Below are 24,578 nucleotides of genomic sequence, written 5' to 3'. Positions count from 1 at the left end.
ACAGCCTCCTAAAACATCCCAGAATCCAGTCGACCCACGGCAGACACAATACACCAAGGCCACTGCCGCTCCCAGGGTGACTGCAGTTTGGTCACTGGCGCACACTGCTCATGGCCACAAACTCTGTGACCACAGCCTCACCTCATCCAGGGACAGGAGGCCTATTCCTTCTCTACCAGACTTCAAGAGTCAACTGAGCAGAGAAGCCATCGGACCTGAGGCACAGGGTGCTGTCAGCTTCCCTGGTCCCTCCCCTCAGCCTGGCCCAGTCAGCACAGGTGCTACCAAGCCAGTTTCTCCAACTGGGACCCGTGTCCCGACCACCATCCAGCAATGGTCAAAGCTGCTGACCCTGGCCATCTACCCAACACCCATAGGGCAACACACAAACACCAGGAAGACATACACCTGTCCCCAGGGACACACCACACACAGAAGACACTGACCATCCCTGTGTCCCGCCACCCTGTCCCCTACCACCCCATCTAGCAGCTGGATCCTAACCCCAGGTCCCTGGGCCATCCTGAAGAGCACTATTGAGGCCCCAATCTCAATCCCTACCCGACAGGTCTGTCTGGCCCAGCTAGACCTGACCACCAGGTCATCTTCAGGAGGCCACCAGGAGGATGCCAGGACACAGAAGGACATGGTGCCAAAGGGGATGATCTGGCAGATTCTTAAGTCTCAGGACGGGCCCCAGCCAAGGGATGAGGAGGCCACTTCCAGGCCATTTAACTGTCATCCATATTCAATGCCTTTTGCACACTTTTATCCCTTCAGACACAAACACCTGCAGCAGACAGTCCTCTTAAATCTCCCGGGGACCAGCTCCTTGGCCACACATTCCCAACAGCAGACATGCCACCTACCATACAATGGTGTCACTAAGCCAGGCCTGGGGCTACAACATGAAGAACACAGTCCCTTCCTACAAAGACCTCTCAGCCCAGACAAGAAACCCTGCAGGCAAGTGAACTTCTGACCCTGAGGGAAAAACCAGCCCACCCTACCTGCTTCTGACCCTTCTGCAGGTCAGCAGAATCCCCATTTCCCCAGACAGAGCAGCCCAGCCGTTCCCAGCCCCCCACTCCACCCACCCAAGGCCTGTCCCCCACTCCCACCCTCAGGGACCACCTCCCCACAGCCCAGGAGTCTCTTCTAAGCTCCAACCCTGGTGCTCTGCCCCCTTGCTGTCACCACATCAGGCGTCTACACCAACGCCTTCTGCCAGAAGCACCCTGCCCCTGGCTGGGGCCCTGCCTTACAGCCCACCCCGCCCAAACAGCTGCCTCCTCACTCGGGAAGCCTCCCACCTCTGCACCTGTCCTCTGCTCATGGTCACACACTCTGTGACCACAGCCTCACCCCACTCGTGCACTTTCCTGTGACCACATAAGGTCCCCTACTGACCCTTTCACTTCTCCCACTCTAAGGCCCCCTTCACCCAATCCAGCATCCCAGGCATCAGCTAGGAACACTGCTAGCCACCCCATGTCCCTCACACCCACCCAGGACACCCCACCCTGTAGGAACTGACCATGGCTTTTCCCAGTCCTGCACTGAGCAGATAATGCTGTGGGGCATCTGGCCAGTGGGCCCTAGGTTCCTTCTGAAGTCACTCTCTCACCCCATCAGCCTTATGGCCTTTCTCTGTTCTCCTCACAGCAACATGAACCCTGTCCAACCTCCTAAATGTAGTCTCCCTGCCCTTCCCATGCCACCTGCCGCCACCTCCTCCCCGTCTTACTGCTGCTCCTGCTCTGGTGGGCTTCTAGCATGGGGCCCAGCTCTCCCACCGCTTGGGGGGTCTTGGCACCCAAGGCCAGTTCTCCCTCAGCGTATCTCCTGCCAGCACACAGCACAAATGAGTCCAAATGCTCCCTCCCTGGTGTTCCCATGGATGATGGTCATCTTCCCAGAGAGAGGAAGGCACCAGGTCCTGGGAAGTGCCAGAGAGCACTCCCCAGCCTAAGCACACGCAGATGCAAGAGGACACAGCCTCCAGAAGAGGCCATCCTGGGCTGAGGATGTAGCTGAAAGGTAAAGGACTTGCTGGCATGCATGAGGTCCTGAGTTCAACTCCCACTACAGAGAGAGAGAGAGAAAGTAAGTATTACTGGACACAGTGGCACACACCTGGAATCCCGGCGACTTAGGAAGTGAGTTCAAAGCCAGCCTTAGCAATTTAGCAAGGCCCTAAGCAACTTAGTGAGGCCCTGTCTCAAAGTTAAAAATAAAAAGGGCTGGGGATGTGGCTCAGTGGCAGAGCACTCCTGGGTTCAGTCCCCAGGACCAAAACAAAAACGCCAAGAGGCCTCCGGACAAGGAGTCGACACAGCACAGACCACCTGATCCAAACAAAGAGCAGGAAGGTCACGAGCACACACAGGCTGCGGTGCAGCTCAGGAGGTGAGGTGCTTGCTTTGCACACACAAGGCCTGGGTTCAACCACCAGCACCACAACATTAAAAAAAGGCACAGCCCAGAGCCAGGAGTGGGGGACATTACAGAGAGACAGGAGACCAAGAGGACCAACATGGGAGTTCCTGGGAAGGAAGGCATCTGTTCACCTAGAAAGGCGGTCAGAGGGCTCCCCAAACTAGGAAGGGAGGTGTGGGCTGTCTGATTTAAATTGAGGTTATGTGCTGAATACAGAATTCTCCCTGGGAACCTGGCAGCAGCCAAAATTAAAGCCAGTTTCTAGCATTTGGTAGGATATTTGGCCTCATTTGACTTAAAAAGAGAGAGAGTTGTGAGAGAGAGAGAGAGAGAGCGAGAGAGAGAGAGAGAGAGAGAGAGAGAGCGAGCGCACTGAGAGAAAGAAAAACCCAAAAAGTGGTGGAGGAATCTTGAGGCCACCACAAGATCCACCTCCTGTACCGACTTCCTTAATCCATTCACTAGTTTCTGCTATTTTCTTGGAACTCATTGATCATTTTCATAATCATTCTTTTGAATTCTGCTATGGTTCAGATGAGGTGTCCCCCAAAGCTCACAAGTGAGACAATGCAAGAAGGTTTGGAGGAGAAACGATAGGGTAATCCCAATCAGTGAATGAAACCCCTTCCCCACCCTGCAATGCAAGGATACAGGCCCCTGCATTAAGGCCCCAGGGACAGAAGAGCAGCACAAGCCACCAGTTCTGCCAAGCCTCCAGCAGCAGGTTGCTCCTGAGGAACAGGGCTACATAGCTGCAGAGACCAGTTGGGGGCCACTGACCACTGAACTTATGAACAATGATCAGTGGTTGCCCAATAACACCTGCCTGACTGATTGCTCCAAAAATTAACAGCCTACCTCCCAGCGCTAGGAACAGGCAGGACTGTCTATATCCAGAGAGCCAAGTGCAAAAGTCCCACAAAACAGACCTTCTAAGAGGGCACAAGTCACCTGAGAACACGCAGGCCAGGCCCCAGCAGAGGCCACCTGTGAGGTGCCAAGGGTCTGCTGGGTGACGACAAAGGATGAAGCACTGGGTAGGGAATTTCAGCAGGACCACACCCCGCACATCCCCAAGCACCAGGTCCAGCCCACAGTGCCCCAGGCACCTCACACCTAGACCCCCTGGGTAAATAGTGCAGATGGTCCAGCTCGGTCCCAGGCCTCCAACCTCCAGCAGCTCCTGAAGGGCAGGGCAGCCGGACACGCAGCTTTTCCATCCCCGCCTCAGTGCAATGCCAACCTCTAGCTGGGAAGCTCCCGGACACACCTCTCATGCCTACACCTGTCCTACTCAGACTGCTGAGACAGTGAACGGACTTGCTCTCATCCTGGAGCTCCCACTGATGCCACTGTCTTATTCATCCACACTGAACTGTGCTGGCCCTGCGGGCACAGGGCTGAGAATCTGCCACAGCTTGACCACACCCTGTCCCATGCCCCTCACCAAGGGTCAGCAGATGAAGCAGAAGCAATTCTTCAACTAGGTTACAGCCCCTCCTTTAGCAGCCACAGACAGGTGCCCACACACACTGTCTCCAGGACAGTCTTCCTATTGATTACTGATCACACCAACCGATCTCAAGGTAGCTCACTCAAGGGGTGCAACTCTAAGAACCTGATCGGCACCCACAGTGCTGCTGAGCTCCCAGTTCCCCAGCATGCCCATGGGGCCCAGATGCTCCAGGGAGGGAAAGTACCACCTGCCTCTCTAAAGACCTGGAATGTGAGATGATAGAGTGGTTCTAAGGGCTTCTTGTCAGGAACAGCTTCTTAGCTATGAATGCAGCACCCACGCCCTGTGCCCAGGAGCACTTCAGAGGGTTCCAATGACACAGCCAGCTGTTGTGCCCACGTCCACCCCACATCGGTATGAATACCTCCTCTGTGCCAGGCACTCTTCTAGGCACAAGGGAAACAACAGAGACAACAGCCCGCCCTCAGGGCCCTTGCTGCAGAGCACACGGCGGCAGTGTGTGGACAGTGAGAACCAGGCAGCAGGCAAGGCGAGAGCCCACTGGCTCACACCCCATCACCCACCTCCTCTGCACTCACCTCTGCAATGTTTTCCCACCCCCACTCCACATGGACATGAGGCTGGGAGCAGGGAGCACAGGGTCCCAGCTCACAAGTTGACAGCAACCTTGACCACCTCACAAGTTGACAGCAACACTCCGAAAACAGTGAAAGGCTGGAGGGGGAACCAAACACGAGAAGACTGATGAGAGCCCACCAGGGAACATTTCCCAGGAGCCTACAGCAACAGGGACATTTAACCTCCAAGAAAGGAAGCTAGGGCCCACTTTCACTCTCTATCTTCAAACCCCACCCACCACCCCTAATCCCTTTACCTAGCTGAACCCAACAGATGCTGCCAGCCCACCTGCCAGGATAACCAGCAAGGGAGCTGTGGATCCCATCCACCCTACCCCAGGATGCTCCCAGCCAGCACACAGCAGAGTGCTACAGGGCTGGGGCAGCCAGCCAGACGGCTCCCCTGCCCCACTGGGTTGCCTTGCTGCCGACTGCATGTGACCCGCATGTGCAGACAGCACTGCCTTCCCAGAAACAGAGGAGCAGGTGGATGGATGGCTTACCCAGATGGATAAGCAAGGCAGGGCAGAAGCCCCCAGTTAAAACCCAATCACACAACAGAATTTCAAGGGCACAGGAGAGGGGACCCTGAGCAAAGATGACCTGTTACCACACCTGTTTTCCATCCCCCTGGGAAGCGCACCTGCATGTCTCCTCCTGTCCACATGGTTCTCTAGATGCACATTACTGTCATCTACCTCTGCCACCCGACCCCTGCTGTGAATGGCCCATGGCCTCCATGGCCCTCATGCTCTAGCAGGCCTTGTCCAAGGAAAGCCCTTCCTTCAGGGTAGCAGAGCACTGTGAGGAGCACAAGCTGAGAAGGACATCACCAGTGGGGCCTACAGGAAGCTCACGGGTACTGTTCCTCCCTGCAGGAGCCACGTGCAGAGAGCTTATCTGGAGGAGAGTCCAGGGCATAGCTTTGGCCTGATAGAATGTTGCCAAGGAAATCTGTGGGAGACCTATAAAGTTGTTGGGAAAACCATGTCTGCAGAGACCCTGCCAGCTGTAAGTGAGGGGTCAGAAGTGGCACCAGAAGAAAGCAGCCCCTGAATTCTGAAAATTCTCCTGGCAGAGAGCAGGCTGGGAAAACGGCTCAGTTGCAAACAGGTACTATCTCAGAGGAGGCGGCAGGACAGCTGGGAGAGGGGAACCAGAAAGACAGAAGGCTGGGTGGGGGCCACTATTCACAAACTTTGAGGTCTAAGTGACTTCCAACGAGCGAGTCTGGATTTCAGGATCCCTGTACCCCAACTCATGTTGACCTCCCACCGTGCCTCACTTGAGCATCAAAGTCTCCACTGGTATTCTGTGTCCACCATGACTGCATCCTGGGTGTGGGTGGGTGGGCTGATAACTCACCTCAGTTTCATCTACAGATCAAAATACACTGCTCTCCAGGAGCCAGGCACCCCGACCACTCCTGAGCAGACTGAGCTGAGCTCAGGGGAGGGCCCAAGGGAGCGTGCTTGGTACACGGGAGGGACCAGCAGTGAAGAGGGCTATCCTGCCCTTGGCAGCCCTCCCCTTGGGTACAGGCCGACCTAGCAACAAGCTGAAGGAAGCCATCTTATCTTGTGATAAGATGTCCCTCACAAGATCAGGTTACAAGAGGACTGTGGCTTCTGTCTTGCTCATCCTCTCCCTCACCCAAAGGGCTCTGAGCGGCCTTAATAAGACACCTGCATGACAAGGAACAGACGCCTTTCCAGGAGCCAACGAGGCAGGACGACTGCCAACAGCAGTGCTGGCAACCCCAAAGGCAGGTCTCCTGTCACCACCAACAGCCACAAAGTGAGCTTGCAAGGGCTCCTGTCCACTACCGCCTGGCCATCACCTTGACCATAGCCTCACCAAGGCCTCATGGAGATCTCTGACCACTACACTGTGAGCTAATGAGCACTGGCTGCTAGAAGTTGCTCTTTGTGCACAAATTGTTGTGTAGAAGTAGATCATGCAGCTTGCAATGCAAAATATGAATATTACCATTGGGTATGCTACCATTCCTACTATAAACACATAAAAATAGTGTATTTCTTTCTAGGTAGCAATGCATAATTGGGTATTTTCAAAAGCTTTCTCCCAGGGGAGAAAAGAGGGGATCATGAACTGAAATTGAATACCATGCATGTAAGAGTTTATTGGGATGAACCTAACTATTATGTATAACTATAAAGTTCTAATTTTAAAAAATAAAAAAGCATTCCCCAAAATCATGTCTGTATGGTGATGACCAAGGACACCATGCTGCATGCACCAGAAACAAACCAACGACAGAGTGGAAGATGTGGCCCAGGCTAGCTGCCTGGTCGACCCCAATCTCAGTCTCACCACCTGAGTGTGCATCCCATTTGACCAAAAAGAAAACCAATGCACAGCATACCCTAGACCAAGCACATGGGCAAACGCACCAAGCTCCTGAGAATCTCTACCAACAAGAATTACTCCCCTGGTGGGTGGGGATGTAGCTCAGGTAGTAGAGTGTTTGCCTCGCATGCACAAGGCCCTGGGTTCAATCCCTAGCAAAGAAAGGAAGGAAGGAAGGAAGGAAGGAAGGAAGGAAGGAAGGAAGGAAGGAAGGAAGGAAGGAAGAAAGAAATTACTCCCTGTTTCTTGGGGTTGGGCTAATATAATATCCTTGACAAATTCATATCTCCAAGCAGAACATGAGTGACCGGGTCTGGGAGTAGGCCAGCACAAGAGCGCCACATGCAGTGCTCCACGCAGCACACCCACCAGGCAGGTCCCTGTGTGGGTCTTTTAAAACTTACAGTTCTTAGGCTTTAACAGTCCAGGCCAAGTGCCAGGGACACGTGTGTTAAAGTGCCTCCACCCTGGTCTCCCAGAGCAAGCCCCATCCGCCCTGTCCAAGTCAGTCCCAATCAGACATCCTCCCGCCACGGCTAAAGAGAAGCATGGAGACTCATGTTTAGAGTCCCCAGGGGCTGGGGATGTAGCTCAGTTCATAGAATGCTTGCCTCCCATGCACAAGGCCCTAGGTTCAATCCCTAGCACTGCCAAAAAGAAAGAAAAGAACTCACTCAAACAGTAAAGCAGTTCTCAGACCACGAAGCATGGAAAACATGAATTCGAGAATGAGATAAGAGAGAGAGAGAAACTAAAGACAGGTAGCCTTAAGTAGGCCTTGCTTCTCTGGGAATATTTTGCCATTGTTAAAGCCCAGGGTCACCAAAGGGAGTGGAATTCAGAAAATAACACAGCGAAGAAGCAGTTACACTGATCCACACACTCATCCACACACTCATCCACACAGAAAGCGGAAACACTGGCCAAGCTTAGCTGGCCCCTCTAACCTCATCCACAGCACATCACGGGTGGCTTTGCTTGTTCCTCAGGGGGCTCAGCTCCCTGCTGTTCACCTCCCCCAAGAGCAAGTCAAGCGAGCCAGTGGCACAGGAACCAAGGCAAGGAGGGGCCGACTCCCGAGTGCCCAGGGCCCTGGTGGAGGCCCAGCATGAAGGGTTTGTGGAGACGGGACCCCAGCACTAATCCAGGAAGCCTCACCAGCTCCACCCACCAGCACTTTTCTTTGGGTGAAGAAAGTCCAGATTTAGCAGAAAAGATACTATCTTAAATTACAAAGTTCTGTTTTTCTGGTTCAAAAACATTTAAATTTTACATCTCTCTGAGTGATTCTAACCCTTTATAATGTAAAGTTTACATCAAGCAAAATCCAAAGTCTAACTAATTCACCGAAACAAGCGTGTACAAGCTCCCTGATCCAACAGAAAGAAATAAAAATCAAGACAACTGGCTATTAGAAAAATAAAGACCCCAACTACATGACCCCATATTGACTGGGTTCACACATACAGCACGGACGGCATATGGCATCCGTCTACAGTGTCAGGAGACAGACAGACGCACGGGGTAAACCAGCATCCACTGTGGCCAGGCGCTCCTGCCACAGGCCAGCCCAACCCCAGCCTGGCCGGGACTCTCCTCAGTCACTGCAGGACTCTCCATGTGCTGGGCTCCCTAAGACACTGCAGTGACCTACTTGGTAAATGATATTAGGTTCCGCTTCCCACAGACCAAGGACTCATGAGGGTCTCCTTTACGGCAAGAAAAGCAGCGCACGCTAGGCAGACAGCAGCCGAACTTCTGACGGGAGCCAGGAGAAAAGGCCAGTGGGAGAAGGTGGGTGGGCCCGTGGCAACCAGCACTCACTGTGGCCCAGGGGGCCTGGTCCTCAGCCTGCTCCTTCATCGTGGCCACACCTGATACCACCCACCCCTGTCCTCACCTTCTCTCTGGTGAATAGCCACTGCTTATTGACCCTTCCCAGAGCCTCTCCCCCTTTGGGCCATCCCCACCCTCCTCATGCCTCCCACAGCGACCCTTTCCTCATGGCCTGTGACTTTTCTGCCCACTCACTGGGTCAAACTGTTGAGTGGCTTCTGTGTCCATGCCAGGTAGACAACCAGAAATGGCCCCACCTCCAGGTCCAGCAGCCACTGGGGAACACAGACGAACAGGCCGAGACCATAATGCCCAATGACTACAGGCAGGGACGAGCAGGAGGGCATCATTTGCACGGCTTCTGAAACTACCCCCTTCCTCCTCCCCAGCACCCTAGCACCCCAGCTCAGCTGCACCCTCTCCCGGAGACCCCCACCTCCACCTCCCTTTCTCTCCACACCCTGCTGAGCACCTGCCTGCAAACCAGGGCCTCCACTGTGCTTCGCTGTGCGTGGCTTTGAACCACTGCCTCCAGGGCTCTCCACTTCAGTGCTGTGGGTACACACAGGTACCCTCAAGGGTGGGAGGACCATTCCTGTGGGCAGGAACAGGAGCTGTCAGCCACAAGAAACCAGAAGATCTGGTCACTTTAGGACACCAGCCACAAAGGTCCCAAGACCTCAGAATCCTGTGAAGTTCAGAAGTTCCCACTGCAGAGGCTGCAGCACACAGACCCGGCTCACACACCAAAGCTGCAGCAGGCTCCCAACTCCTATCCACCCACAGCCAGCCAGGGCCCATGCTGGCATGAGCACCCCGCCAGCCCCTTGCACTTGCCTGGGCCTCAGCCTGGAACCACCAAGCTTCAGGACAGACAGAGACATACTGAAGCCACTGTTTTTTCAGGACATGGTCTCTACAGCTGAGGGCACCACAGTGCTACTTTTGATGCCAGAAACAAATACTGTTTCAAAATCTTTGAAATACTGAAAGGTAAACCATCCCAATTTTTCCTGTTTGTTTTTATTTCATTTTCTGCTTGTTCTTTATTTCTATTTGTGGTTTTCAGACCTGTGAAAAACAGAACTATACATAGAGTTGATGGATTTAGCAAACAAAAACACAGGCTGTACTGTCACATTTGATTTCAGATAGATGATTAATAGCCCTTTAGTGTAAGTGTGAGCAGTAGGATTTCCTCCCGCAAGTCCAGCTGTCCAGGGTCAAGGCTGTGCTCCAAGGCTGCAATGCCTCTTCCCCATCACCCCTGTCTGGGAATCTCACTGCTCGCCTCCCACCTGCTTCCTTGCACAAACTGCATGGTAGTGAGCACAGGACAGGAGAGGAGCAGGCAAAGCCACCACCGCAGCCTCCTCTCCTCAGCCCAGTGTCCAGGAGAGACGCCAATCAGCTGTCCTCATCAATACAAAGGTCTCACCTGAGGCCTCCTACCACCTAGCAATCCACCCGTCCACCTGCACCTAGTCACCCCTACCAATCCCAGGGGAAAACAGGTGCTGCCACTATTCACCTGGGGCCTTCAGAAGTCAAGGGACTCCCTAGCTCTCAGCATCTTACTTGCTCTCAAGACAGCAGTAAGATATTTGCAAACATACAAAGCACCATCAAGCAAGTGCAGGATAAGCTGTGAGCTTGTCCAGCACACACAGCAAGACCCCATGGGAGCAAGAGACATGGGTGGCCAGAGGAGGCTCCTTAGGCAAGAGGCCTGACCCACTATGATCCAGTCCAAGCAGAGTAGTGGGATGAACTGTGACAGTATTTGAAAACAGTCTTTCAGCTGGGATTAAGTCAAGGATCCTGAGAAGTGGCGATAATCATGGGTTATCCAGGATGACACTAAACGCAATCACAAGTATATTAAGAGGAAGCAGAGGGAGGCCTCACTGAGAATGCCACGTGGAGACAGAGGCAGAGACTGGAAAACTGCAAGCACAAGCCTAAGGATACCTAGAGGCACTTGGAGCTGGAAGAGGCAGGAAGGGTCCTCCTTCAAGCCTTCAGAGAGAGAACGACCCTGTGGACACCTTTGCCCTTCAGAACTAGGATGAGGTAGGTTCTGCTGATTAAGCCTCCAGTTCCTGATACCTCCTGACAAAAGATGCAGGAAACTCACATGAGGGATGAACTCAGGGGGTTCCCCCGCTCCTGGACCAACTGCTAACCCCCACAGTAAGGAAGCCACCCAGCTGCTAACTGCTAAATCCACAGCAGTGGTGTGGCCTGTGGTGTGGCTCTGACTCCCCCCAGGGCTGGACTCCAGGTGCCTAGCATAGTAGGGGCTCTGGCTAGTGGCAGTCTGGCACCTCATCCCAAAGTGCCTCCCTGGGAAAATGCTCCCTGGGCTGCAGCTCTGGACAGTCACACTCATTGCCATCTCCCACAGCATGGCACCTAGGAGCTCCCTGACACCAAGGAGCTCAGCAAAGGCCCAGGCACCCTGGAGGGCATGCCCACTCCCAGTGTTGGCACCACAGCAGAAGCCTTCCAAGAACTCCTTGGGTGTCAGTCCTACCCCTGCCATCTTCCACACATTACCCATTTAATCCCCACTGAGGCCTTATTATTAACCCTCTTTCCCTCCCTCCCACCCTTGGAACCGGGTCTTGCTCTGTTGCTCAGCTGGCCTCAAACTCCTGGACTCAAGTGCTTCTCCTGCTTGTGCCTTTCAAGTAGCTGGGACTAGAGGAGTGCAACACCACGCCTGCCCTCCTTTACAGGCAGAAACTGTGGCATGGGAAAGTAGCTTGTCCAAGGTAAGACAGGTGATGAGGGCAGGTGTAGACAGGGTATCTAAAGGTACTGACTGTGTCTCCCCTTCAGCTCTCAGCAAGCCTGGACAGAGCCAGAGCCCAAGGGCTGTCTGCCTCTGGAAAGGCAAAGAACCACCCACAGTTCCTATCCTTAAGGAGACTGTGTCCAAGGAAGACAAGAATGCACAGTGCCACTAGTCAGATCCACCCACACCTGGGAAGGCACTCTGACCCCACTTTGGACCTAGAAGTCAAGCCTGTAGGAATGCTTTCTTTAAGGCAAGAGCAGCATAATTCCCAGTTTGGCTTTCCAGGTATGAAACAAGAAAACTGCCAAAGACCAAGGCCTGGCTACTAACCAAAATGCCAAGAGGTCTATTAGTAAGTTGACAAATTTTCATGCATTCTCCCATGCTGCTACACCAATTTCAAATCAGGGCTAAATACATAAACCAACCACAATCACACATTGCATAACAATGTCTCAGTCAATACAAGGCTACACAACAGTAGTTCACAAGATTAAAGCACCAAGTGACATGGTAGCTGACTCAGTTGATGTAGGTATACGCTATGATGTTTGTAGGACACGTCACCCAACAACCTGCTTCTCAGAATGTCTCCCTTTAAGTGACACAAAGGTGTACTTAAAAGGTCCAAGAGTGGGCTGGGGATATAGCTCAGGTGATAGACTTCTTGCCTCACATGCACAAGGCCCTGGGTTCAATCCCCAGCACCACAAAAAAAAAAAAAAAAAAAAGGTCCGAGAACACTATGAAATCGGGCAGGGACTAGAAGGGAGTTATCTCCAAAAAGAGGGCTACACAGGTAAGATGTGTTTGTACAAACAACTGGAGCCCAAATAAAAAGTCACGATCACCCCCAGCTTAAAGAATCGGAGAATGGAGTTTGGGAAGGTAGGGCAGACTACAGAGTGAGAAGCAATTCAGAAAGGAGGTAGCTGAGATGGTGAAGCAACACTTTCAAAATCCTGAGAGACAGCCATCCATCTAGAATTCTTTTTTTTTTTTTTCTAAATTTTTTAATATTTATTTTTTAGTTTTCGGTGGACACAACATCTTTATTTTACTTTTTTGTGGTGCTGAGGATCGAACCCAGCACCCCGCACATGCCAGGCGAGCACATTATCGCTTGAGCTACATCCCCAGCCGCATCTAGAATTCTATACCCAGATAAACTAAAAGGTAACTGGAGAGTAAAATAAACATGTTTTTTAAATCAAGAACAAAAAAATCTATGTGGTGTTTCTTGGGTATCAAAAGAGTAGAACTTCAGCAAAATGATGAGTGAGCCGAGTCAGAGAAGAGGAATCCAGGAAAGAGACCCAACACGGAGGAAGAAAGCACAGGGCAACCCCAGGTGACAGGTGGGCAAAGGTCTCCGAGAAATCAGGACAGACTGCAACAGGAATGATCTCCCAGCAACACAAGCAGTGGGTGGCTAGTGTGGGGATATGAGGAAAACCAGCTCTGACATATCAGTGCTGGCAAGACACATGCACAGGGCTATGTGCAAAGAAAACTGTGCTCCAGAGTCCTGCTCCGCTCAGGAATGAGCAGTCCTTAAGAGTCATGAAGATGTGGGTGATGGTGGCTAACTTCACCAAAAGAGGTGATATGATACAAATGGGACACAGGGGAAAGGAGGGTGGGCAGAGAGGTAATGTTTCCCTCCACCTTGAGAGGAAGCAAAAGATAAGTCTCAAGTAAATTCTACAAGGGCAGCTCGAAGCCCAGGCAATATCAAAGGAAACAGAACACAGAACAGCATCTCTGGGGGCTGGGGCAAGTGACACAGAACAATAACATTTGATTTTCAATCCAGGAACTTAGCTTTCTGCCAAGTGTCCTGCAAAGAAAACCCAAAATGCTGCTCAGTGACACACAGAAAACAGAAAAATATATGTAAGTGGCATGTAACGTGTGCCTGTCCTCAGTGTGCACCTCTCAAGACTGTATGAATGAGGAGAAAGATGGGGAAGGGAGCACATCGGAACACCCCCAAGAGTACGGGATTGGGGACAGCAGGGCCATGTAAAAGGAGAGGAAAGAAAAATAGAAAGGCCAAACCGCATGCTCCTTTCTCATTCCTTTAACAGCAGACCTTAAAAAATGCAGGGAAAGGGCCTCCACACAAGGCTCCTGCCCAGAGCCCACACCAGCACCTCCATGGATGACTCTGGGGAGCTTCTGAAATAGTGCTCCCTGAAAATCATAAGTCAAGTTGCACATGCCCGGGGGAAGAGCTCATTTTTGAAGGAAGAGGATTATTTTCATCAGCTTGCCAAAGGAGACGGTCCCCGCCACATCCCAAAAGAGCAATCAGATCACTGCAGGGACCCTCACAGTTTGAACTCGCATCCCAAACAAGGTTTATCTTCCTAGGACACCAGTTTCCAAGAAGGATCCAGCTTCCCCTCAAGGGCAGGGTAGTGCAGGTGTGGCAGGGCCCTTGACAGACCCATCCAATCTGAGGAAAGCAAGTGAGACCATGCACCCTCCACACAGAAGGGGGAAAACCACAGGAATATTCAAAATGGCATCAGGAGCGATGAGTGGGGCTAAACAGGAGCCTTAAAGATACCCAGGTCCTTGGGCTGGGGTTGTGGCTCAATGGCAGAGGACTTGCCTAACAAGCGTGAGGCCCTGGGTTCAATCCACATAAAAATAAATAAATAAAATATATAAAAGTGGTTATTAAAAAAAGATACCCAGGTCCTGATTCCCTGAGACTGTGAATGTTCCCTCTTAGGACAACAGAGACTTTGCAAATGGGAATAAATTAAGGATCCTAAGATGGGGAGTGGATCCTATTTTATCCAGTTGATCCTAAATGCAATCCCAGCATTCTGACAGGACCAAGGCAGAGGGAAAGTGAAAAACAGAAGAGAAGGCCACGTGACACAAAGCAGCCATGAGCCCAGAAATGAGGCCAGCCTCCAGCCATGAAGAGGAAAACAGAGGGGTTCTCCCAGAGTCAGGGGAAGTGCCTGGGAGACAAGCTCCGACTTCTGGCCAACAAGTTTCTGTTGTTTTAAGCAACTAAGTCTGTGGTGCTTTACTATAACAGCAGCAAACTAATACAAGTGCTAATTACAAAGTAAACAAAATGTTTACAGGAATTCTACAAATTCAAATGAAGCGCAAAACTTCCAAGCCTGCACCATGTTGTGTGTGCCAGCTGCCCAGAAAGCTCCAGGTAACTAACAACTAACACAGCCCTTCTCTCTCAGCAGGACGCTTTGCTTGGCCCACTCCAGATGACCAATAAACCAATAAAAATAAAAAACAATGGATCAGAAACCCACAGCCCCAACCTTTCCAGGAGATAAGCTGAGACTTTCCTTCCTTACTTACTCTGAGAGCTGAGACTCAGCACAGCCTTGACTCCCTCAATCTCCACCTCCAGATTTCCCATAGGTCCCTGCCTATGGCAGCCAGGCTTGATGGGACCCAGCCAACGCCTCCAGGCCTCCGTCTCCAGGACCACACCGTCCCAACATCCAGCGCCACAGCCTCTCATGCTGGCAACAGCCCCTTCCTCTATGAGACCCTACTTTAAAATAGAGGGCAAAAAGTGAGCCAGCCCCACCCCTGGATCCCCTCCCCTACAGCATACAGGACCCAGGCAGTGCCTCCCTCATCACTTGCTGACCCTCCCCATGACAATGCACCTTGGCACCCTCCAGCACCAACCCTTGCCCTCTCCCAACCCCCCACACCTCCAGCCCAAGTCAGGAGCCTTTCCTCACCCCTTGGTTTTGCCCACCTCACTGCCCTGTCTCGCCTGCCTCTGCTCCTCTCTGTTACAGAAGCCTCCCTGCTTGTCTTCAGTCACAGGCTACAGTCTGAATCTGGCTGAGAGTAGGTTCCAGCCTCAAGAGATATCACAGCAAAGTCTGGACTTGCAGCTTTCAAAGAATCCAGGGACAGAGGTTATGGCTCAGTGGTAGAGCACTCCCCTAGCACGTGTAAGGGGTTCAATTCTCAGCACCACATAGAAATAAATAAATAAATAAGATGGGGATATTGTGTCCAACTACAACTAATATATGTATATATATAAAAAGAAGACCCAGACCCACATGCACCAGCCCTCACCATCTACAGGTGTGCAGGGACACCTGCCCCACTGACCCTGCCTAAGCCCTGCCCCTCAGTCAGCATGGCTTCTCCATTTGAAGTGCTCCTAAAACTCAGGTCCTGTGTCAGCCCTGTGCACCTGATATCCTTCATCTAGTCCACCAAACCAAAGGAAAGGTGCACATTTTTATTCCAATTTTTCAGGGGGAGAAAGCTCCCAATGTTTCTAAAGATGTAAACACAGTCTCTCCAGTTTAGAATCAGTTTTGCCCTCCCCACATCACTTCTGGGTACAAGTCTCAACTCCCTTCAGGGTTTCCAAGACTTTTCTTAAGGTGGTCTCCTGCCACCAGCCACCCTCCTTAGACACCACAGCCTGCCCTGTGCATGTGCCTCTTCTCTGTGAATTGCCAGCGAACTGCCCGCCACTGCCTGCCTGGGAAGGAAGCCCAGCCACAGATCCCTCCCACAGGTTCCCACACCTCAGAGCCCCAAGGTGCTGCTATGAAAATAACTGACAGGACCATGCTGCAGGTGCGACACAGCCTCCCAACCCTGGAGCAGCCTCACAGGCAGGCCAAAGAGGAAATGGAGGTACACAAGAGCAGACCACCAGCCCAAGGGCACATCCTGGGCAAATTGGCCAGGAAGGTGAGAGGCCAGATGGTCCAACAGTGGGCCAGCTCCCCAACTACACCCCAAAAGTCTGGGACTGACTCTGTGTGTACTCCACAACTCTGAGCCCCCTCTGTCTACACTCCACAACTCTGAGATCCCTCTGTCTACACTCCACAACTCTGCACTGCCCCACTCTGAGCCTGCACTGCCCAACTCTGAGCCCCCTCTGTCTACACTCCACAACTTTCTGTCTGCACTACCCCACTCTGAGCCCCTTCTCACTGCCCTGCCCCACTCTGGGCCTGCACTGCCCCACTCTGAGCCCCCTGTCCACACTGCACTGCCCCACTCTGAGCCCCCTGTCCACACTGCCCCACTCTAAGCCCCCTCTGCCACACGGCCGCACTGAGCCCCTCGGTGCACGCCGCAGTCCCCAGCCTCGCGACGGCTGACCTGCGTTCCTGCAGTGCACTTGCAGAGTTGGGTCCCTGGAGACGGCCGCTGCCCAAACAATGCGGCCGCCCGCTAAGTCCGACGAGACTCGGACCCGACCCCAGCGCTGAAGCCCGGCCAGCTTCCCGGCCGCGTTCCACCCGGTACGGCCCAGTCCCGGTCCCCCGCCCCCGGCCCGGCCCCAACTCTGAAGCGCTCCGCGTCGGGCAGGCGGGACCCCCTGCTGAGGCCCGCGGCCGCCGCCCCGGCCCCGCGCGCCCCGGGCCGCGCGAGTTCCCGGAGGCGCGGGAACAAAGGAGGCGCGGGCGGCGGCCCAGGAACAGCCGGGTGGGCGGCGGCGGGGACCGGGCGCGCGCCGCGGAAGACAGCAGGGCGGAGGCGGCGCGCCGGCCCACACCTACCGGGCCGCGCCGCTCGCTGCCGCTCGGGCGCCGGGCCGAACGCGCCAACGGTCGCCGCCGCGAGAGGCGGGGCTCGGGAGGGCGGGGCTGGCCGGGTGGGGCTCCGGGGAGGCGGGGCTCCGGGACAGGCCAGTGGGAGGGGCACGAGGGGCGGGGCGATGAGGGGTGGAGCTCCGGGACGGGGAGCCCTCAGGAGGTGGGGGAGGGGCTGGAGCAGACGGGAAGCCGGACCACAAGGGGCGGGGTCAGAGGGAATACCCCGCAGAGACGGGGCGGGGCCTCTGGGGCGGGGCGGGACTTCCGCCGCGCGGAGGCGGAGCGCTTGTCCCGGCGCGGAGCGTTCACCTCCCCAGCCTCCCGCCCGCTGCCGCGGTGTTCTCTGCCCCGACGCGCGCTCCGGCGACTCCAGGAATGCCTTTAGTTTTCAGTGAGGGCAGCGAGATGGGAATTGTGGGTTAGAAGCGCGGCGATGACCACGTCCTTCGGGCGGCAGGGCGAGGCTGGGTGCGCCCCCCGGGGGAGGGGGCAGCTCTGGGTTGGGGTGCTCCTGCCCGGGCCGCCAGAACCGCTGGGGCTGCGGGCCGCCTTTCTCTACGCCGGGTTCTCCGCCCTCTGCCCTGACCTGTCCAGATCAACGTGGCCTTATTCACCCCAAAGAGATCTTAAGGGAAAGTGAGCCCAGGACTGTGACAGTGCCCCTGGTCCCTCTGCTTGTCCTCTTCCTCCACTACCACAGTTTCTTTAGAAATTCTCTTCCCATTTACTTGTAGTGACTGCTCAAAGTATTTTCAAAAACTTTCAGTCCACTGGGCCTTTTACTGCAATATCTAAATATGGGGGGAAATCGAGCCTAGGAATCCCCAGTGGCTGGGTTCTGATCTTTTCAGTTTGCCAACAGCATTCCACCCTGGCTAGATAGAGCTTCCTGGGCTGCATATTAAATCATCATCACCAATGCACAGCCATGACTCTCAGCCCCTCTGATTGTATACAATTAATGAGTGTAAGTCAGGTTTCATATTCCCCTTCTGTGCTTCCAGAATGACCACCAGGCTCTGCAAATGCCTGGCTTCTTGTCAGTGTGCATCTCGCACATCAGCCTTGAGTTTCCACAAGTCATGCCGTACTGGCAGATACACTGGCCATGGTGTGCTCTGCCAAGCAGTGGGCCCTGAGGCACTGGGGCCAACTAATTGTCCAAAGCAGAACCCAGTCTGTGCCCTGAAACCTGAGGGGAGGGGCAGGAAAGCAGGTTGGCAGAACCCCACCCCACCAGCCCCTTCTTGGTTGTGTCACCAGCCACCTCCCACCTCTCCTGAAACTCTCCAGCCTGTCTCAGCCATCTCCTTTGACCTTGCTAAGCCAGGATACCTTTTTCATTCTCTTGCTTCCTTTGGCCAGTGCCCACCTCTCTGTGCCTTCCTTCTTGCCTCATCTCTTTATCTTCTGCCTTTTCCCCACTCACTACTTGTCCACTCTCCAAATCTGCATCCTACCCCAAACACTCAGTGCAGGCCTCTCCTGTTTCCTTCCTCTTTCAAGTGTGTCATCTACCTCATTTGGCTTAAATATCCATACATGTGTCTTTTCTCTCTCTCTCTGTCTTCCCATGGCCATGTTGTTATCTGTCCTGGACACCGTCATTTCCCACATTGCTGGGCTGCTCAGAGTGACTCACACTGTTGAGCAGAAGGCCAGGAAACGGGGGACGGCTCAAGGGGACAGCCACCTTTGTGTCTAGCCTGTCTAGTTTATCAGACAGGGATTTCAGAGTTGGGGCAGTGACATAGGTATGAAATGACTTTGCAAAGACCCCTTTTGTTGCTGGGATGAGGTGCAGGCGGGAGGCAGTATAAGGAGCTGAGTGGCAGCCCTTAAAGCCTGGGCACACTGATGACTAGAGTAGACAGCCACCTTGACCTGGACGGAGGGAGGGCTCAGGACACAGGGATGAGAAGCATCAAGGTGGACTTACAGGCAGCCTGGAACCCCCCACTGGAGTAACTCGGAGGTCTCAGACGTCACTGCCTCCCCACTAGGTCAGCAGGGTACTCAGACCTGCCTTGCCTGACGCAGCCCACTCTGCTTTCCCTCCAGGAGGGGTCCCATTTGAGCAATGAGGTATGGCCACCTGACACAAAGAAATGTTCTCTGAGGAGGACATTGGGCTACGTGAAATAAGCTAGTCACAAAAGGCCAAAATGGCATGACTGCCCTTTCCTGGAGCACTCGGTTGAGCACTGTGCCGAGTGAAGAAAGCCAGGCACAGAAGGACAAGTCACACGTGACCTTACTCATGGAATCCTGGAGAGGAACTTGCAGAGAGCTGAGTGTGCTGCCCAGGTCTGGACGGGGATGGCTGTGTGTCTGTCACACAGGCACTGGTTTCTTGTGCTCTTGGAACTTAGCTGCTTGGTGGCCCAGTCCCTGCAAGCGGCCCAGGAGGTGACTCAGAGCACTGGGCCCTTCTTCCTACCCCTTATATGGGGAATGACATGCACAAATCTCTGGCATGTGAGTCTCGGCACCTGGGGTCTCAGGCATGTGGCCAATGCCAAGCTGCACAACCTCAGAGCCACTGCCTGCATTTAAATCCTCATTCTGCCCCAACTAGGGGGTTGGCTAGGCTCTGCCTCAGTTTCCTCACCTCTAAAGCAGAAGAAGAAATAGCACCCCATGGTGTGCAGCTGTCGTGAGAGCCCAGTACACGTGTCCTCAATGCTGGGCACATGGACGCACTGTGCAGGATGAGCACTCGTCCAGCCACATGACCAGTGAGGCCCACATCTGGGCCCGTGCAGCACCAAGGCTATGCCTGGCACCCACACTATCCCTGGGATGAGGTGGCTGGGCACACTTAGGGCCTTCTGCACCCGCCTGGGCATGTGCAGGATAGGGATTCGCTTAACACCCAGCTGGAGCCTCAGGCAGTGGCAGCCCTGATGACAGGAGGTGGCTTCTTTTCATTGGGCTTCTTCATCTCTCCTCGTCTTCCCAGAGGGCTCACAGAAGAGCCCCAGCAGTGTTGGGGACCCTGCTGCTCTGGTCACCCAGACCTTGAAGCAGAAAGCAGAATAGAAAAGATCCCCTGGTGGTCCCCTGTGTAGCCAAGCTTGGGACCCCAGGTAGCTGGTGTGGCCAAGTGGGGAGGCCAGTCCCTCCCACAGTCCCTCACACCTCCACACTGGCCCTGCTCTTTGAATGCCAGTTAGGCCATCCCGGGCTCCCCCACCACTGCACTGCCAAGCCAGCTGGGCCCCAGCTCTGCCCCACAGCATGGCTACTTCCCTGAGTCTCCCCGTCAGTCCAGGCCATGCTACCCCCAGCCCCTGACAGCATTCTGTCCCCACCCTGCTCAACCGTCTTCTCCCTCCCTGCCCCCACTCTTTTTTGGAATCCTCAGCCAGCAACCTAGCTCCAACCTGGCCTGCAGGACACCCAGGAAATCACATCCCTGCTGCCTCCAGCTCAACCCCCACCTGCTCCCATCTCCTCCCTGCACCTGCAGGGTTGGTGGTCCCCAACCTCAGCCTGAGGCCTCGCGCCCCTCCCAGTGCCAGTCTGCAGCCACTGATGGCTCTGGCCACCTCTGGAGAAGCTCATGGAGTGGCAAGCAGGGCTTGGCTGGCTCACAGAGTGCCCAAGCACCTTCAAGGTGGGTACGTCAGGATCAGCCAGCTTTACAACAAGGGCTGCAACTGAGAGCAGGGGTGTGCCTTGAGCAGGGGTTCAGCCCACCCTGAGAGAGGACTGGAATGTGGCTTCTTAGCTGAGGCAACCCCTGAGATGACCCATATCCTCAACATGTGCCTCAAGGACCCTGCTGTCCCTACCTATGCCATATCTCTATTCCCACAGCCTGCAGGGAGAAGTCCAGGTCCCCAGGGCCTCCACAGAAGCGAAGAGGAGCAGATCTCCAGAGCCCTGCAGCCTCTGTCCTCAGTGATGTCAGATGACAAGATCCCCATGAAGTCAGTTTAGAGATCGGATTGCTTTTCACCCCTGCCTCCTGGTACTGGGGATGGAACCAGGGACCACACACACCAAGCACTTGCTCTTCCCCAGACGGAGGCTGTGGGAGCTGCAGGTTGTAAGCCCAGGAGACTTGTCACGGGCAAGGCCACCACAGACGCCCCTCAGGCAGTGCCTCGGAGCCATGGGGGTGTTGCCTGATATCCCAGCATGCATCCCACCCTGGCCTTGCTGCAGGCCTGAGCCTCCTCCCCAGAGGGGCTGCAGGGCTGCCCAGGCCCTGGGGCCACCCTGCTCCAGGTGCCCAGGATTCGGAATGAGGCAAAGGAGGTGGTCTCCAGCTCCAGACCCAACCCCACTCTTCCTGTTGGATTGGACTGACCAGCACGTTGCCCGTTCTTTCTTGCCCGTGCCACAGTTGGAATGCCCCCGCCCCCCACAGGACAGCAGCCTGTCCTCTGGTGGTGCCAGGGAAAACAAATGGGCCTTGTCCTCGGGCTCAGGACGTCCAGGGCGAAGGGTGCAGCAAGGCCACACAGAGTCAGAGGCGAGAGGCGAGAGCGTGGTGCCGCCCACGCCTGCCCTCTGGAGTCGTATCCCAGCCCCCACCTGCCCAGTACCCCTTGTCCCCACATCCACTCACTCCCCAGACAGCTCTCCACCAGAGCACTGGGGCGAGCAAGCCAAGGCAGAAGGCTCAGTAATATCTGCAGCTGCCGGGGCCCCACCCAAGGCTGCAGGGCCTCCCTGCCAGAGCCTCCCATCACCACAGCCAGCAACCCGGCCCCAGGGAGTCCTGGGAGGGGGCCGCTTCAATCCAAGTGCCCCAAGAATGTTGTGACACCTGCACTAGGCTCTCTGGAGAAAGGGAAGCAAGAAGAACATTTAGGAGTGACCAATACTCGTGTGTGCGTTATCTGTGTGATAAAACCTTAAGACACAAGCTGAGAAGGAGAGGAAGAAGTTTGCTCTGAGAAAGTCCCTGTGAGGGCAGGGGTGGCAGTCCGAGATTCTCGGGGAAGCTGCAGGCTACAGTCCAGGGAACAGTGGAGGCTGTGGCTCCAGCCCAGGGCCATGGGCTGCAGAACCGCTCCTCCTCAGGGGCGCTCCCTGTTTTCTCTTGAGGCCTTTTGACTAATTAGATAAGGCCCACCCATATTATGGTGGGCAACCTGTTGTACTCAAAGCCTACTAATTTTTTTCTTTAATCAGAGCTTTATAGTTATACATAGTAGCTGGGTCCATCCTGAGAAGGCCTACTGATTTAAATGTCATCCTCCACAGCAAGGTCTTCACTGCTGTCTGCTCACAACTGGATACCATGGCCCAGCCACGTGGTCATGTGAATCACCTGACATCATCTTAGAGGTTGGGCAGTTCAGGGGTTTGAGGGCCTGGGCTATTACTGAGCTCCTGTGGAGACAGCAGACACGGAGGTGGAGTGGGGGTAGTGTCGGGAGAGGCTGAACAGCTGGACAAAACAGATCCAGCAGCAGCCCACCTGCCCCGCAGCCCCAGGTGGTCCTGCTCGTGGCTCTGACGTCCCCGTGGAGCCCAAGCTTGAACCCACCAGCCCAGCAGCTTCTTCCCCCATCACAGAGGCCCCAGCCCAGGGCAGATGCCATCTACCTCAGATGGCTGTGTCCCTCCTCTGTTCCGCCCAGTGCCCCCGGGACTGTGCCACCACATTCCACAAGCTCCTGTACCGCATGGCAAGCTTGTCCCAGGGTGGCCTCTGCTTCTCCAGGATAGAACTGATCAAGGCCTGGAGGCAGAGAAGGGCTTGGGCCGGTCCCTTTGGGAGGCTTAGCGTTGAGGTCCTTGACGTACTTAAAGGCAAGTGAGGGCTGCCTCTTCCGGTGAACTTTGGGGTTTGAAGTTTAATTTCACTGCTTTCTGTCTGGCTACGCCCACCTGTGCCCTCAACCCTGCTGAGGACCCGCTGGGCTCAGCACTTCATGGGAGCCGTGTCGGCCAGCTTTCCGTGGGGCCCTCGCGGTCCTTGTGCACCTGTCCTGCTTGGCAACAGACAAGGAAACCCTTCAATCTTCCCCACGCCCTCTGTTGGTCATGCAAGCCTGCCATTGGTCCTTGTCTCCATGGATGCTCTGGAGTGGCCTGGTCCCCATCGTCTCCACCCACGTTCCAGCCTGAGCACAGCCATGTCCCACCCACAGTCTGCATGTCCTTGTTTGCTTTCAAGTCCCAGAAGGCATGTTGAATGCTACAGACTGCTGGGTGTGGTGGCGCAGGCCCGTAATCCCAGCTGCTTGGGAGGCTGAGGCAGGAGGATCTCGAGTTCAAAGTCAGCTTGTGCAATGGTGAGGCTAAGCAACTCAGTGAGACCCTGTCTCTAAATAAAATACAAAATGGGGTTGGGTTGTGGCTCAGTGGTCCAGTGCCCCTGGGTCAATCCCCAGAACTCCCCCAAAAGAGACTGCTGCATCCTAATGGAACATGTGGGCCGCCCCAGGTCTGCTGCTGCATCAGTCTCCACATTCTTGCTCTGCTGCAGACTGGACACAGCGGAAGACGTCACAGAGCTCCCGGGTCCTGCCCTGCTCCTCAGGAAGTGCTGACCTGATTAGGTCTCAGGAGGAACCCGACTGGACTCAGACTCCACACAGTGAGCTCTGCTCAGGTCACTTCCAGCCGCTGCACCTCGCTGCCTTCTTTGGGTCCCATGTGTGCAGCTGATTGTCGGAGGAGGTGAGGGGCGCTTCCCCAGGCCTCAGCCCCCTGCAGACGCCTTCACTCTAGGATGTGCCCACCCTTCTAGCTGTCCTGTGAAAGTGCCACAGTTAGGCACGAGCTAGGTGACAATGGGACTGACAATGTTGGGAGTAAATCCTGGCATCTTCTCTGTCACCTACCGGATCCCATGCTGAGAGGTGACCTGCACGCAGCGTCTCCCTGAGGGGAAGGGTGTGCTGGGCCCCAGGCCAGGCAGGGTCTGTCCAGAAGAGGCAAGTTCTCCTGGGAAGCCGCCACTTGTTCCCTCACCTCAGAGTCCACGTCTTCTCACCCACGTGTCCCAGCGCACTGACCTGCCCCCTCCCGTTCCTGCCACTGAGTCCACAGGCCAGTCCAGGGGCTGGTGCTTCCCGTGCCCAACACCAGGGGCCTCATCCTCCTTCCCAGGTCCAGCCACGAGGCAGCTCCACGCAGAAGCCCTGCTGGGCAGTGGGTCCCTCCGCTGCGCAGACTTGTTCACGCAGACACTGGTTCTCCATGTGCCCAAGGCTTCTGCGTCCAGGGTAGGGGCAGAGTAGGGGCAGAGTAGGGGCAGGTCCCTCCCAGCCGGCTGCCTCCTGTGCAGGCCTGTACTCAGGAGCCAGAGTGAGAGCTCAGATGGTGACCACGCAGACGCCAGACCGCACAGGTGACAAACAGAAACAAGCTTGAAACGCTGGGCTCGCTCTTTGACAAAAATTCCTTTAAAACAACAAAAGCAGAGAAGCTGCACTTTTTTTCCCTGTCAATAAACTACAGCAAAAAACCACAGCTGTTAAAGTCCT

General features: G+C 54.8%; 1 protein-coding gene across 5 annotated transcripts in view; it reads right to left on the bottom strand.

The window, feature by feature from the left end:
- Rgs12 (regulator of G protein signaling 12) overlaps nt 1-17,165 on the bottom strand; it is a 106,386-nt gene extending 89,221 nt beyond the window's left edge. For 2 of the 5 annotated variants that reach the window (XM_076864408.1, XM_076864411.1), the window contains exon 1: nt 17,089-17,165. The gene's annotated coding sequence lies outside the window, so the exon portion shown is untranslated. Of the gene's footprint in view, nt 1-14,890; nt 14,977-16,687; nt 16,799-17,088 lie in introns of those variants that run through there. The other 3 variants (XM_076864412.1, XM_076864409.1, XM_076864410.1) reach the window with 3 other exon arrangements.
- Nucleotides 17,166-24,578: the final 7,413 nt, after the last annotated feature.

The sequence above is a fragment of the Callospermophilus lateralis genome, chromosome 8, assembly GCF_048772815.1.
Source record: "Callospermophilus lateralis isolate mCalLat2 chromosome 8, mCalLat2.hap1, whole genome shotgun sequence".
Taxonomy (NCBI): Eukaryota; Metazoa; Chordata; class Mammalia; order Rodentia; family Sciuridae; genus Callospermophilus; species Callospermophilus lateralis.
This window is presented reverse-complemented; position numbering and strand designations above follow the sequence as displayed.